Genomic DNA, 13430 nt, shown 5'->3' with positions numbered 1-13430 from the left:
CCACCATTCATTGCAACTAATTGAATGCATTTGCTTGTGGCCATCAAACAAATGAGAATTTGTGTCAGGCCGCCGTTGACATACTGAATTGTGATAGATGATGTTCAAGCGTCTGACTCACATTTCATTCAGCGCCGTGAAATGAAATCAAAGCTACTGAGGGGAGGAAAAATCCGTCTGTCACCAAATCTTATCAGCTTGTCCATTTGTCAGCGTACAACTGCATTGAATCACATGTCAAATGAGATTTTGAGACAGCATTTGTATTACATTTTTTAGGGATGAGGCTTCAGGAACATTTTAATATTCACTGCCGACCGATAGTTGCCTTTTGTCGCGTGTTTGTCAACTGGTGTTGTTAAAAGAACTTTCTCTCTGTCTGATTCAAAGGCATGACAAAGGTGGTAGCCATTCGAGAAACACCCACAACAGCATCTTAACGGGATAGTTTACCCAGAAACTAAATTTCAATCATTGTTTCAGCCTCATGTTGTACCAAACCCTTTCTTTCCTCGGTAGAGCACAAAAGGAAATACTTTGATGTATGTTCACGCTGCTCTCTTCCATAAAGTAAAAATGAATGTGGACTAGTGTCTGTAAAGCATAAAAAGCACCCTAAAGCATTATAAAAGTACACTATATGAGCCAAACCCTATATGCATATAGAACTCTCCATAATTTTTTAACAAATGCATGCTTTAAGCAAGTGTGTGTCCTGGTGTCTTATCTCAGCCCAGTTTAGCACTCTTACTGATTTAGCAGGAGATAGTCTCAGAGCAGAGAGCTACTTTGACACTATTGTGACAGTTCCACTCACGACTCAGCACCAATTCCGCTTTCCTCCTCTCTTGTGCTCCATTAATGATCATTGCAAGAGAAGAGGAGATAGAGAGAGGTGCTATTCTTTCATTTCACTGCCCTTACTAATGAGTGCCTGTCTCAGAGGTGGGACTAAATATTCCAGGAAGACACACACAGAGCTTTCAGCAAAGAGCCCTGTAAGATTTACATTCGCAGCCAAATCTGTGATAATTTTTTTAATATAAAAAGGACATTTTATCGTGTTGTTAAAGACCCTGTCTATAGACTTTGAAACACAAAACCACAAAATGTTTTTTTTTTCTGTTAAAATAATTTTTATGTGCCTAAAATGTATATGCTTTATGTACACTCTTTCACAACATTTCAAAGCCCAGTAAAGTAAGATTTTCAGTTGTAGCAGCGAAGATGATGCTCTGAACAGTTTAATAGTAACCATTTGCGGCGTTTGCAAGCAATTGACTAGCTAGGTAAACTTTTAATAAGCTGTTCTCACAGAACATTTGGTTTTTATAATGCTTATTAACTTACCAGCCTAAATGTATAGGAGAAACAGAAAGAGAACATATACAGTATATACAGTATCTTGTAAGTTGTTTCCACTGTTATGACTCATTATGTTTTCTTTAACCTTCCTGCATCTGCAGGGTGGCTGAGATTATATGTCATTCCTCAAGCGTCGTGAAGGGGCAGCCAATTTAAGCATCTTTCTGTCTGGAGGAAGCATGACCTCTGAGCACCTTGAATGCAACTTTGACAGAGGGATGCTGATTACAGTAACTGGAGTTTGGTGTTCAGGCTTGTGAGTGTGAGTACACAAAAAAACCTCTCTTTGGTAAGAAATTTCCAATTTAAGAGTAGGTTATTTTGTTTTATTTTGCTTTGCTTTGTTTTGATTTGCTCTGTTTTTTTTCCTTTACTTTTTGCTTTGCTTTGCTTTGTTTTTGCTGTTTTTTGTTTTATTTTGTTTTGTTTCTCATCTGCCAGGCAAATTCTAGCTCACTTCTCCTCCACAAACCGTATGATTTGAGGTGTTCTTCATGCCTGTAGAACAAATGATGTGGCACAAGTTACACCTTAAGTTTAATACTTAGTGGTTTATTCGAAATCCTAACTAGTAATTATGATTCTTGCCTTAGCAAACACCACCAATGAGTCTATAAAGAATAGAGTAATTTGTAGTGCGCCCTCAGAGAGCATAGCTGGGAAATGCACGAGGCAGACCTGAATGTCACTGCGCTAGACGGGATTTCCCCAGCGGCTGTTTCTCTCATTATCAGAGCCTTCGTTTGCCCGGAGCTCTGAGACTACAAACTGTACTCATTAGAGGGGAAGAGAAGGCAAACCGATCCTGCTGCGTCTGCCCTAAATCTCTGTAACGTCGACTTGCTGTCATTTTTATAGTGCTGATGGAGGCCTGGAAAGAGAGGACAATGGCCTTTTAAAAGATAACAATAAAAGCCTTCAGATGTGTCCCATGCTTCAAATGAGAGCCGACACAAATGTGACTGCCTTCTTTTTAAGGGCACCTTTTATACTGGCAGGAGGTTAAGTGTCTCACTTTAAGGTTTTATAAAACAAACCCAGCTCTGCCTGTTATGAAGTCACTAATAAACTTATTGGGCATGCAAACCAATCTCACTGCTTAAACAGAAAAGCAACAAATCCTAGCTATAAAAAAAAATAATTTGAGGACTCCTTTGATATTAAATAAAATGATCACTCTATTAAAAAAAAAAAAAAGAGTTCCACCTACAAAAAAGGTTGCTCTAACGTACACTACTAGCGGTGTGTTTAAATGCCAAATCCTTAAAATTATATGAGCAGTATACTTCCATTTTCCTTAAAGGCCACGGGCCTGCTTTAACACTCTGCTTCATTTATCTTATGAATACACATTACATTTCAGATAGCCATATGTTTCCACTTTTGAACTTTATAGTTTGCTCTCCCTTATGTCTGGCCATCATCTTAAATGATTCTTTATGGCCGTGTAAGGTCAGCATTAAAAGCTGAACTGTTTAATACGACGCTATATTACAGAGAAGTGAAATTCTTTTGTAGGCTCATTGAAAACCATTATGAAAATTGGATCAATTTTTCAGTTCATTACCTCAGTATGAATTGTACAGCCTTGTTGGCTAGTTTGGCCATTTTTTAATAGAGGCTGTGGAGAAAGGGATAATCATTTTAAAATTCCCTATAGGTAATACCATATAAAACAGACAACGGTTATGTTGTGTAGTTATATACAGAAAATCATTAGATATGATTAAAGAGACTTCAAATATTGATGCTGAATAAACTACATGTAGTTTTACTGAAACCAATGAGGAAAAATGACCCATTAGAGGCAATGTCTTTGCATATGTTTGCACAGACATGGTTTTAACGGCAACAGCATTTGCCTAGTGTTTTGTGTTTTGTTGCTGAGTCACATCTAATGACATCCAACACAGGTTTAAGTCTATTTTATCCACAAGATTCCTGAAAACACAAGATTTACAGATGTTAATCTAAGACCACAGACTCTATTAAGACACACACACACACACACACACACACACACACTTACTGTAGGTTTCACTTCTTATTGTCAAAATGTCATCATACAGTTGTAGTTGTTCTATACACCTTTATGTTGTATTGTTTTACAGACTTTTATTTTTTAATTCTCTCTGTTTCTTTGTTCTAATAGAAAATTCTTTATTGAATTCATCTTTCCTCAGCAGTAACACATACTCTGTTGAACAGGGCTGTAGGAGATGCTCGCACACAGGGCCCTGATGTATGATGCAAGGGAAGCCAACAGTGATCACAGAGATGTTAATGTGGTCACAGACAAGTGTAATCCTCTCACTTTTTCTCTCTCCAACACACACACATACAGTCAACACAGCTTTATTAGCATAAATATCAGCATTGCCATTTACAGTATAGCCAAAGTGTATGTTATATACAGTATATATATATATATAATTATTATTATATTGTGTATGTTGTATATTCTATATTGTGTATGATACTATGCTGTATAGATATGTGTGTGTATATATTCAAAAGTGTGGGATCAGTAAGATTTTTAATGTTTTAAAAAAAATAAGTTTTCTCACAATATAATTTATTCCTGTGAAGAACAGCTGAATTTTCATTATCATTACTCCAGTCTTTTAACAGCTCTGTCTAATACGGATAGAAGTCTGTCTAATAATCAGATAGAACTGTTAAACAAAGGAATTAAAATGTATACAAAAGAGTATTATAACGATTGCTTTTATATTATTAGTAACAGAAAAGCAAACATTATAATACTTTCTCATTTGATAAAGTAATTTAAACAAATCTTTGACTGACTAATGAACATTTAATTTCGCAAACCTTGTAAACTTAGTCGAATCCAGCTGTGAGATCTTGCATGATTGCATGAGTTAAATTATGCTGCGCTTTATCCATTTGCCCACTGCCATATTCATGTCATTTTCACTGTGTACTGTATGTAATTACCTTGGCTTTATTTGAAAAAAATATGATTGCCAATGCACACACACTTCCCAGATTACTCAGTGCCCTGTTGGTTACAGTGTTTACTTCCTTTTTAATTATATTTTTATTAAATATTTATTTATTTGTGAAAAATCTAAAGTATACGTATGTTCATTTTACACATTTCAAAAAAATCTATTTAAAATTTCTTAAATATTAATTAAAATAAATAAAATTATATCTGCTTTATATCGGCCACCCTGCTTTCCAAGGTCTCGGCATCGGCTGTCAAAAAAAACTATATCGGTCGACCACTACTGAAGACTGGAATAATGGTTGATGAAAATTCAGCGCTGCGTCACAGTTTTTTTCTGTATTTTTGTTTAAATAAATACAGCCTTGATGAGCATAAGAGACACCATTAAAAAATATTAAAAACCTTACTGATCCTAAACTTTTGAACGGCAGCAGTGTATATACGCACACATTTTGTTGTGTATATAAAACATTAAGCTAGTGAATATTTTTCATAAATTACTATTATTATTAATGAAACAATTTAAATCAATCATTTTAAATTATTTTTCATTTTAAATATTTTCTTTTATTTATTTATTTATTTTAATGTAAAAGAAATGTTTTAATTTAAATGGTAAAAAAAAAATATATATGTATTATTCCATAAATATTTACATTTAAATCAAATTTGTTTTGTACAATAATCACTTGTCAATGTAATAAATTGGCCATTCAATTTATTATCTGCATTTACAGTGTTTCCAATGTGTATATTGTACTGAAGTAGATATTAAAGGGAATTAACAGTGATTTTTCAGAAACTATTATTATTTAAAAATTAATTATTATAGAATTTATATACATTTAAACTAAATAAAAGAATTGGGTACATATAAAGTGTAGTCACTTGTCAGAGTAGCAAGTTGGCCATTAAAATACATGTTCATAGCTGGTTCTTATTGACATGCTGGTGTTGTGCTATCATTCTTCTCACTCTTCTCCCACACACACACACACACACACATTTTGTCGTTCTCTCACACCCTCTCTCCATCTTGAGTGAAGCTCATTACTGTGGAGATTCAGCTGGGTTAGGGGCCACACACACTCTCTCACACACTCACATAGAGGAACATGTGATGGTGTAAATGCGCTGAAAGGATAATTTGACACCCACTTGGCTATGATAGCCTGTAATTCTCTGACTCTTCCTGAACTCCTCCTCAGCACGCACACATAGAGTGCACTCTCTCGGGTGGAAATTACTGCAGAAATGTGCCGGGTCTTCTCTCCATTTTTTCCGGATACAAAAACCCATCCCACTCGTGGATTTACGGCATTTTTCAAAGCAATTCACAGCCGCAGCTCAGCCAAAGGTTTAGTGGAGGAAACCTGTGATTTCTGTCCACTCAATTCATTTGGACAGCAGTACAATTTGTTTCTCGTCGTGATATGGGTGTTTTTTCCCTCAGACATGCTAGCAGGCAGCATCATTGCTCAAGGAAAATAGGCCTGACAAGCCGATGACAGCGACACACATTTTTCTCTGGAAAATTATTTACCTGCAGAAATGAGTCTTGTATCAGGATGTCACCTCTTCTCTACAAGGTGCTTTGTTTATTCTTCTCTCCTATCACTGTTTCCTTTACTGTCTCTATTTATAGATGAGGTATGATAAAATAAAGCATCTTCTTGTCTGCCGTGAGACATGAGGAAATGAAGAAATAACTGAATGCCGTCTTTGTCCCGCACACATTCAGTGTTTGTTTCAGGAAGGAACATGATTCTCAGAAAACACAATTGTGTGTCATTTGTACTTGGTTAGTTTTCAGTGCAGCGAGTTCAGTTTCTTCTAAAAACAATGAAAATTGATAGATGTTTGATACAAACCCTGTGATTTAATGCACCACAAAAAAAATTGATTGTATTGTTTTTCAGAAAAGTGATAAAAAACTTTTTGGATAAAAAATATGTATACATTTTCTTAAAGCAAAAATATGAACAATATTAAAGACTAATTTTTAAAGTCTGTGAAAATGTAAATTTCTTACCTCATAGGCAATTTAATAAATTATCAACTTTTATGTAATAAAATATATATATTTTTTTATTGTTAAGTATAAATCTAAAAAAATGTGCATTTATTTTTTGGTTACACAATTACCATTTATTTTTTTGTTAAAAAAATTACCAATAAGAGAAAAATAAATTTAAGGAACTAATTTACTCCAAGATTTTACTATCTATCTATCTATCTATCTATCTATCTATCTATCTATCTATCTATCTATCTATCTATCTATCTATCTATCTATCTATCTATCTATCTATCTATCTATGTATATGTGCGTGCGTTCTAAAAAGGCAATTTTATCTGTCTATCTATCTATCTATCTATCTATCTATCTATCTATCTATCTATCTATCTATCTATCTATCTATCTATCTATCTATCTATGTATATGTGCGTGCGTTCTAAAAAGGCAATTTAACAATCTTTTTTCTTTTTTTTTTTTTTTTTTACAATTTATTAATTATATATATTATATATACATATTTTTATTTATTATATAGATATTTATTAATAATATTTTAAGCATAAATCTAACAAAATGTAACAACGTGCATTTATTCTTTGTTTAAAAAAATACCAATGTGTTCAGAAAAATAAATGTAAGGAACTAGTTTACCCAAAGATGCAAATTCTCTTTTTCAGAAGGACTATTTGAATGGATGTATGAATGGAATGAATGGATGGATTGATGGATGAACAGATAGACAGGCCGAGTGCTGAAAATCAAGGAAGGGGTCTGTGAGCTGCAGGTCTGGTGAGATGTGTGGAGGTTTGATGTATGGCTTCATCTCTGTACAGCAGCTGCTGCAGTCATTGAGGTAATGTAATAACCTACATCACAGTCATGCCAACATGCAGTGCTAGAGGTGGCACTGACTGCAGTCAGATGAGTCTGTACAAGCCCACGGACCAGCTCTCTAACATATCTCTAAAATATCCTATACAATTGTGACATTAACATACAGTTTACGTCATAGTGGTTACTATATCGTGCATACTGGCATGGCTGAAGTGCTGTATTTACCAGCACTTTCCATTTTATAATAAATGTTTTAATATTCTAAAGCATTTATCGTTTAGTTGCAGGTAATCATTTTCCTTAATTCACATTCATGCCTGTTATTTTTTAAATGCTTATTCTTGGGCACATTGAAAGCCCCACTGAATGCAACAGCTTTCCAAGAGGCACGAAAACTAATAAGGATGACGGCATGAGCGGATATACGGATGGTAAAAACAAACTGTGAATGTCGACGGCATGTTGTATACTTATTGTGTTCGCTAATCTGAATGTGAACAGTGTGTCTTCGGTATTCAAGCAGCTGGCTGCTAGCATGAGTGTTAATGCTACTCGTTAATAAGTGAGTCACACGTTGCCAAATCACAAATAACATTGCTGTAGCTTTGAGTGTGAGGTTATTATCGTGTTTTAGCACTGTACTGAGATTCTTTAACTGTACCTCTCTCTGCATATACAGTGGCTCCGAAAAAGTACATTTTATAACTTGCACCATGCTTACAAATAAATTTGAGTGTATAAATACTATCAAACCAAGTGACATCTGCAAATAATTCTGAGCTCTTTCTGTGATGATTTTTTTACCAGCTTGTGTAACAGTCATTGTCTAAATTTTGAACACATTGTTATTTATAATCATACTATTGTTACTGTTGTTGTTATAAATAATAATATATTTTAAATTGATAATAGTAATAATAATATATTAAAAATTTAAGTATGTAAATGTTTTGTATTGCATATATATACAGTACACACACACACACACACATATATATATATATATATATATATATATATATATATATATATATATATATATATAACTCAAAATATTATTTTTCTTACAGTGTGAAATATCTTTGAAAAGCTGAAGGGAAAAGGAAACTATATATACAGTATTATGTGCTTCTATTATCTAAAGGATTGTATTATGTAAAGATCTGAGTTTTTCTATTATTATAATGATAGCAATAACAGTAGAGATAATAATAATGATGATGATAATAATAATAATATTTCTTATAAAAAATATAATCTTTTATTATCGTTTATGATTTTAAAAATCTAAATATAATTTTTCTTACAGTGTGAAGTATCTTTGAAAAGCTCAAGGAAAAAGGAAAGTATACAGTATAGTGTACTTCTATTATCTTAAGATGTCTGAGTTTTTCTATTACTATAATAATAATAATAATAATAATAATAATAATGTTTTATTTTTTATAAAAAATATATAATCTTTTATTATCATTAGTATAATAATAGTAATAGAATATATATAATTAATATTAAAAACTGAATATACACATTTGTGTGTTCTTTTATTTATATCTTCCAGTATATACAAAAGTTCAAGGAAATTATATACAGTATAGTGTACTTCTGTTATGAGTTTACTTATCTTTCTTCAAAATAAAAGCATCTTTATTTGATTTTATTGTTTGAAGAAATTCATATATTTTGAGTGTAACTTAAGTGTCCAAATACTTTTTGGGGGCCAGTGTACCTCTGTGGTTTTCCTAATTTACCCTAATGTCTTTCCATTTCCCTTTGCCACCCTGCACTTCTCTAAGTTTTTTTTGTGTGTGTGTGTGTGTGTGTGTGTGTGTGTGTGCATGTGTGTGTTCTGCCACTGTGTGTAGGGACCACAGGCCTGGGAGGAAAAACAGAAGAGGCCCCTAATACTAATAAACGAGTGCAACTTTCTCTTTGCCTCTCTTGTGCTCCAGAGCTTGCCCTCTGGGATAGCAGAGAAAGGCTGAATAATTGGAAAATATCCCTGCCTCCTATTCCGGAGAGATCCCTCTATCTCTCTCTCTCTCTGCGTTTCTCTCTCCATCTTCTGCCTGCACAATGAGATACTGTTCTCATTTTGCCTCTTAAAAGGAACAATTAGCCTGCTTCGGGTACGTGTGTGTGCGTGCTTTCAAGATGGGGGCTGAGAGAATATGGCGTATTTACATATCTCTCTGTAAATTGTGTATTCAGATGGCTGAATGTCGCAGTGCCAGGGAAGAGGAATAGTTTTCGGAGGCTCATCTGTGTCGCACGGCCCCCCGACACATGCTTTGAGCTAATGGCCCTTCTGTTATTGGACATTCAGCAGATCCAGTGCAGCATGTACGACAGGAAGCAGAGTGATGTGAACTTCCTGCCATGCTGTAAAACGGCAAAAGAAAAATATAGCACTTGTACCTCTCTTCCACAATCCATCCTCTGCTCGCCTTCCCCTCTCCACTTCACCCTCCCAAAGCGCTGTGAGGAAAACTCTTAAACATGCATTTGAAGTAAAAGCTTTTTTGTAATCTTGACAAGAGGGTGCAGGAGGTAATGGAGCAGTGTTGATTCACTGAATGACAGGCTCGCAGCAGGGTCACCGAATGTTTCGCGCTCACCTCTTGACACTGTTTTGGGGAAGCTGTTTTACCCATTTAACTTTTCGTCTTTTACTTAGTGAAACAAAGGCAGGCTTTTATAGATCACCCGTCAACCCAAATTTCTAGACAAGAAGACTTGTTGGGGGTCTGCGCTGATTTAATGCAGCCAGATGCAAACTAAATATTGGCATCAAAGATGTAGCAATAGAATTTTTAACTGTGTCGAATTGACTGGTAGTTGGTATCACAGGAAGTTGGTATCGTACTTTCGTTCTTTCTATCGTTCTATCTATTATTCTGTCAGTTTTTCTTTCAGTAGTTCTATCAATCGAATTAATCTATTGTGCTATCAATTTATCATTGAATTTAATCCATGCATACATCCATCATTCTATCTGTCCATCGATCTGTCGATCTATTCATTTCTTCATATATTCAGTACTGTATCTATCAACCTGCACATCAATCCATTGTTCTCTTCTTTCTCATCCATCCATCCATTATTCAGTCAGTTGCTCTGTTCTGTCTATTCATCTGTTCATCTATTATCTATCCATCCATCTTTTCTATATCTATCAACTTGCTCGTCTGTCCATCCGTCTGTCGATTCGTCTATCCCTTTGTCCTTTATTTCTGTTCTTTCTCTTATTCATAATCCATCCGTCCATCATGCTGTCAGTCATTCTGTTTTATCTATTCTATTAATCTATTCATCTTATCTATTATCTATCCATCCTTTCTATATCTGTCAAATTGCTTGTCTGTCCATCCATCCATTTGTCCTTTCTTTCTGTTCTTTCTCTATCCATCCATCCATCCATCCATCCATCCATTGTTCTGTCAGTCGTTCTGTTCTTTTCATCTATTCATCTATTATCATCCATCTTTTCTATATCTATCAACTTGCTCATCTGTCCATCCGTCAGTCTGTCTGTCCATCCATTTGTCCTTTCTTTCTGTTCTTTCTCCATCCATCCATCCATCCATCCATTGTTCTGTCAGTCGTTCTGTTCTATCTATTCTATTCATTCATCTATCTATTATCTATCCATCCATCTTTTCTATATCTATCAAATTGCTCGTCTGTCCATCCATCTGTCTGTCCATCCATCCATCCATCCATTCATCCATACATAATTCTGTCAGTTGTTCTGTTCTATCTATTCTATTTATCTCTTTCTCTATCTATTATCTATCCATCTTTTCTATATCTATCAAATTGCTCGTCTGTCCATCCATCCATCCATCATTCTGTCAGTCATTCTGTTCTATCTATTCAATCAACTTGCTTGTCTGTCCATCCGTCTGTCTGTCTGTCCATCCATCCTTTATTTCTGTTCTTTCTACATCCATCAATCTTTCATTGTAGCTATTGTTCTCTTTGTGTGTATATTTAAAATATATAAAATGTTTATTAAAAAAAACACTCAAAATCTTTGAACAAGGCTGTTGTCAAACAAACAAGCATTCAAAGGTTGACCCAGAATGCTGTAGCAAATGCATAGCCAAGTCCTGGCAACCACCCAGGTTTGATGAGTTTTGCATGAGCACGCACTACTCGCATTTTCTTTAGACATTCTAGTTAAATTAATGTATTTATGTTTGTCATGGCATTTTGCTGATTTTTGCATCATATGGCAACAAATCATGTTCAGTGGTATGGTGACCCATACTCGGAATTAGTTTATCCCATCCAAAGTGCACACACACAGCAGTGAACACACACACACCGTGAACACACACCCGGAGCAGTGGGCAGCCATTTTTGCTGCAGCACCCGGGGGGCAGTTGGGGGTTCGGTGCCTTGCTCAAGGGCACCTCAGCATGCTACAGCATGCATATGTAATATATATCTATTTCTTTCATTCATACTTGTTTCTGTATCTTTACATGTGTGCTGGTATTCCACAGAATATACAGACAAGACACGTTAGACAAAGTGTTGATGGATTGTGTTTATTCGCATGAATAACATGCAGACAAAAAAAACCTGATATGTTTATATGAGGCAAGTAGTCTTACAGTCTTGTTTTATTCACTTAAATATTTGATTTCATATAAACATGTTTGGTGTTGGGAGGTTTTACACCTTTGTGCCACATGTCACTTTAGTAAACACACTTTAGCGTGGTGTGATCCACATAAATGGCAATTTGTTGTCGGCATTCGTGAAAACTGTACGAATAAATATTGCTTTGTTGATATGAATGCTACAATGATTTTTTTATCCCCACATATCTCTACATACAGCACATATACACATGTATTTGTCACAGTGGAGAGAATGACAAGGAATGACAGGGGAGTTATCAAAACCTCATCCCCTGAGTCAAAGACACAGATGGCTGTTAAAGTTGGTAATAATATGCTGGCAGAGGTCCATGTGTTACAGTGTGACTGTCAGCGCAGGCAGGGATCGGAACAAGAGGAATGAGTGGCATTTAAACCATAATGACAGATTTTAAAGTGGTAGTTTGGGATTGAAATGACACATTAGGGTGAGTAAATGATGACAGAATTTTCTTTTTTTTTTGGATAATAAGGTTTTACATCAGTTGAGTGTTTGAAAAAGCATTTGAATGGTGATGTGTGTGTGTGTGGTAAACCTTTAATTGTCTGCAATGTGATGTTTTCCTCTGGGCTGTAGAGACTTCATCTGTACTTAAACCATAATGACAGATTTTAAAGTGGTAGTTTGGGATTGAAATGACACATTAGGGTGAGTAAATGATGACAGAATTTTCTTTTTTTTTGGATAATAAGGTTTTACATCAGTTGAGTGTTTGAAAAAGCATTTGAATGGTGATGTGTGTGTGTGTGGTAAACCTTTAATTGTCTGCAATGTGATGTTTTCCTCTGGGCTGTAGAGACTTCATCTGTAATGTCAGTGTGTTTGATAGGTGTCTGGAAGATTCTGAGCCGAGGGACCGCAGTAGAATCACTGATTCTTGAGGATTTTTATTTAGCTGCAGCTGCTTGAGTAGTTTTTTTCTCTAGAGGATGGGCATTTGTTTGGTTTACTCTCTCTTATGGTTGTGGTTTCTGTTTTATTCCATTTTACCAGTCTTTCCCGATCAGAACTCCAGGTCTTTTAGTTGCTTCTGTTTTAGTAGCCTTTGCTACAAGTCCATGTTTAAAGGAGTAGTTTACCCCCAAATTAAAATTTGCAGAAAAAGTAACTTACTCTCAGGCCATGCAAGATAAACATGCTTTTTCCCCCTCATCGAAACGTTCGATTTGGAGAAATTGCTCACCAATGGATCCTCTGCAGTGAATGGGTGCTGTCAGAATGAGAATCCAAGCAGCTGATAAAAATGTCAAAATAATTCACAAGTAATCCAATCCTCCAGTCAATCAATTGCTGTAACATCTTGTGAAGCAATGATCTGTGCATATTTTGCTTCTGATTCAGACAAGGTGACTTTAGCGAAAGCAGTATTAGGACTTAACGACTCAACAATTTGAAGTTAAAAACATCTCGATGGATTTGTTTATTAAAACGTGAAGCTTTTTTGCTTCACAAGATGTTAACTGATGGACTGGAGTCGTGTGGAATACTTGTGAATTTTTGTGAAGTTTTTATCAGCTGTTTGGACTCTCATTCTGATGGCACCCATTCACTACAGGGGATCCACTG

This window comes from Sinocyclocheilus grahami, unplaced genomic scaffold (genome assembly GCF_001515645.1).
Source record: "Sinocyclocheilus grahami isolate Dianchi unplaced genomic scaffold, SAMN03320097.WGS_v1.1 scaffold356.1, whole genome shotgun sequence".
In the NCBI taxonomy this organism is placed as follows: Eukaryota; Metazoa; Chordata; class Actinopteri; order Cypriniformes; family Cyprinidae; genus Sinocyclocheilus; species Sinocyclocheilus grahami.
Note: the sequence above shows the minus strand (reverse complement) of the source record.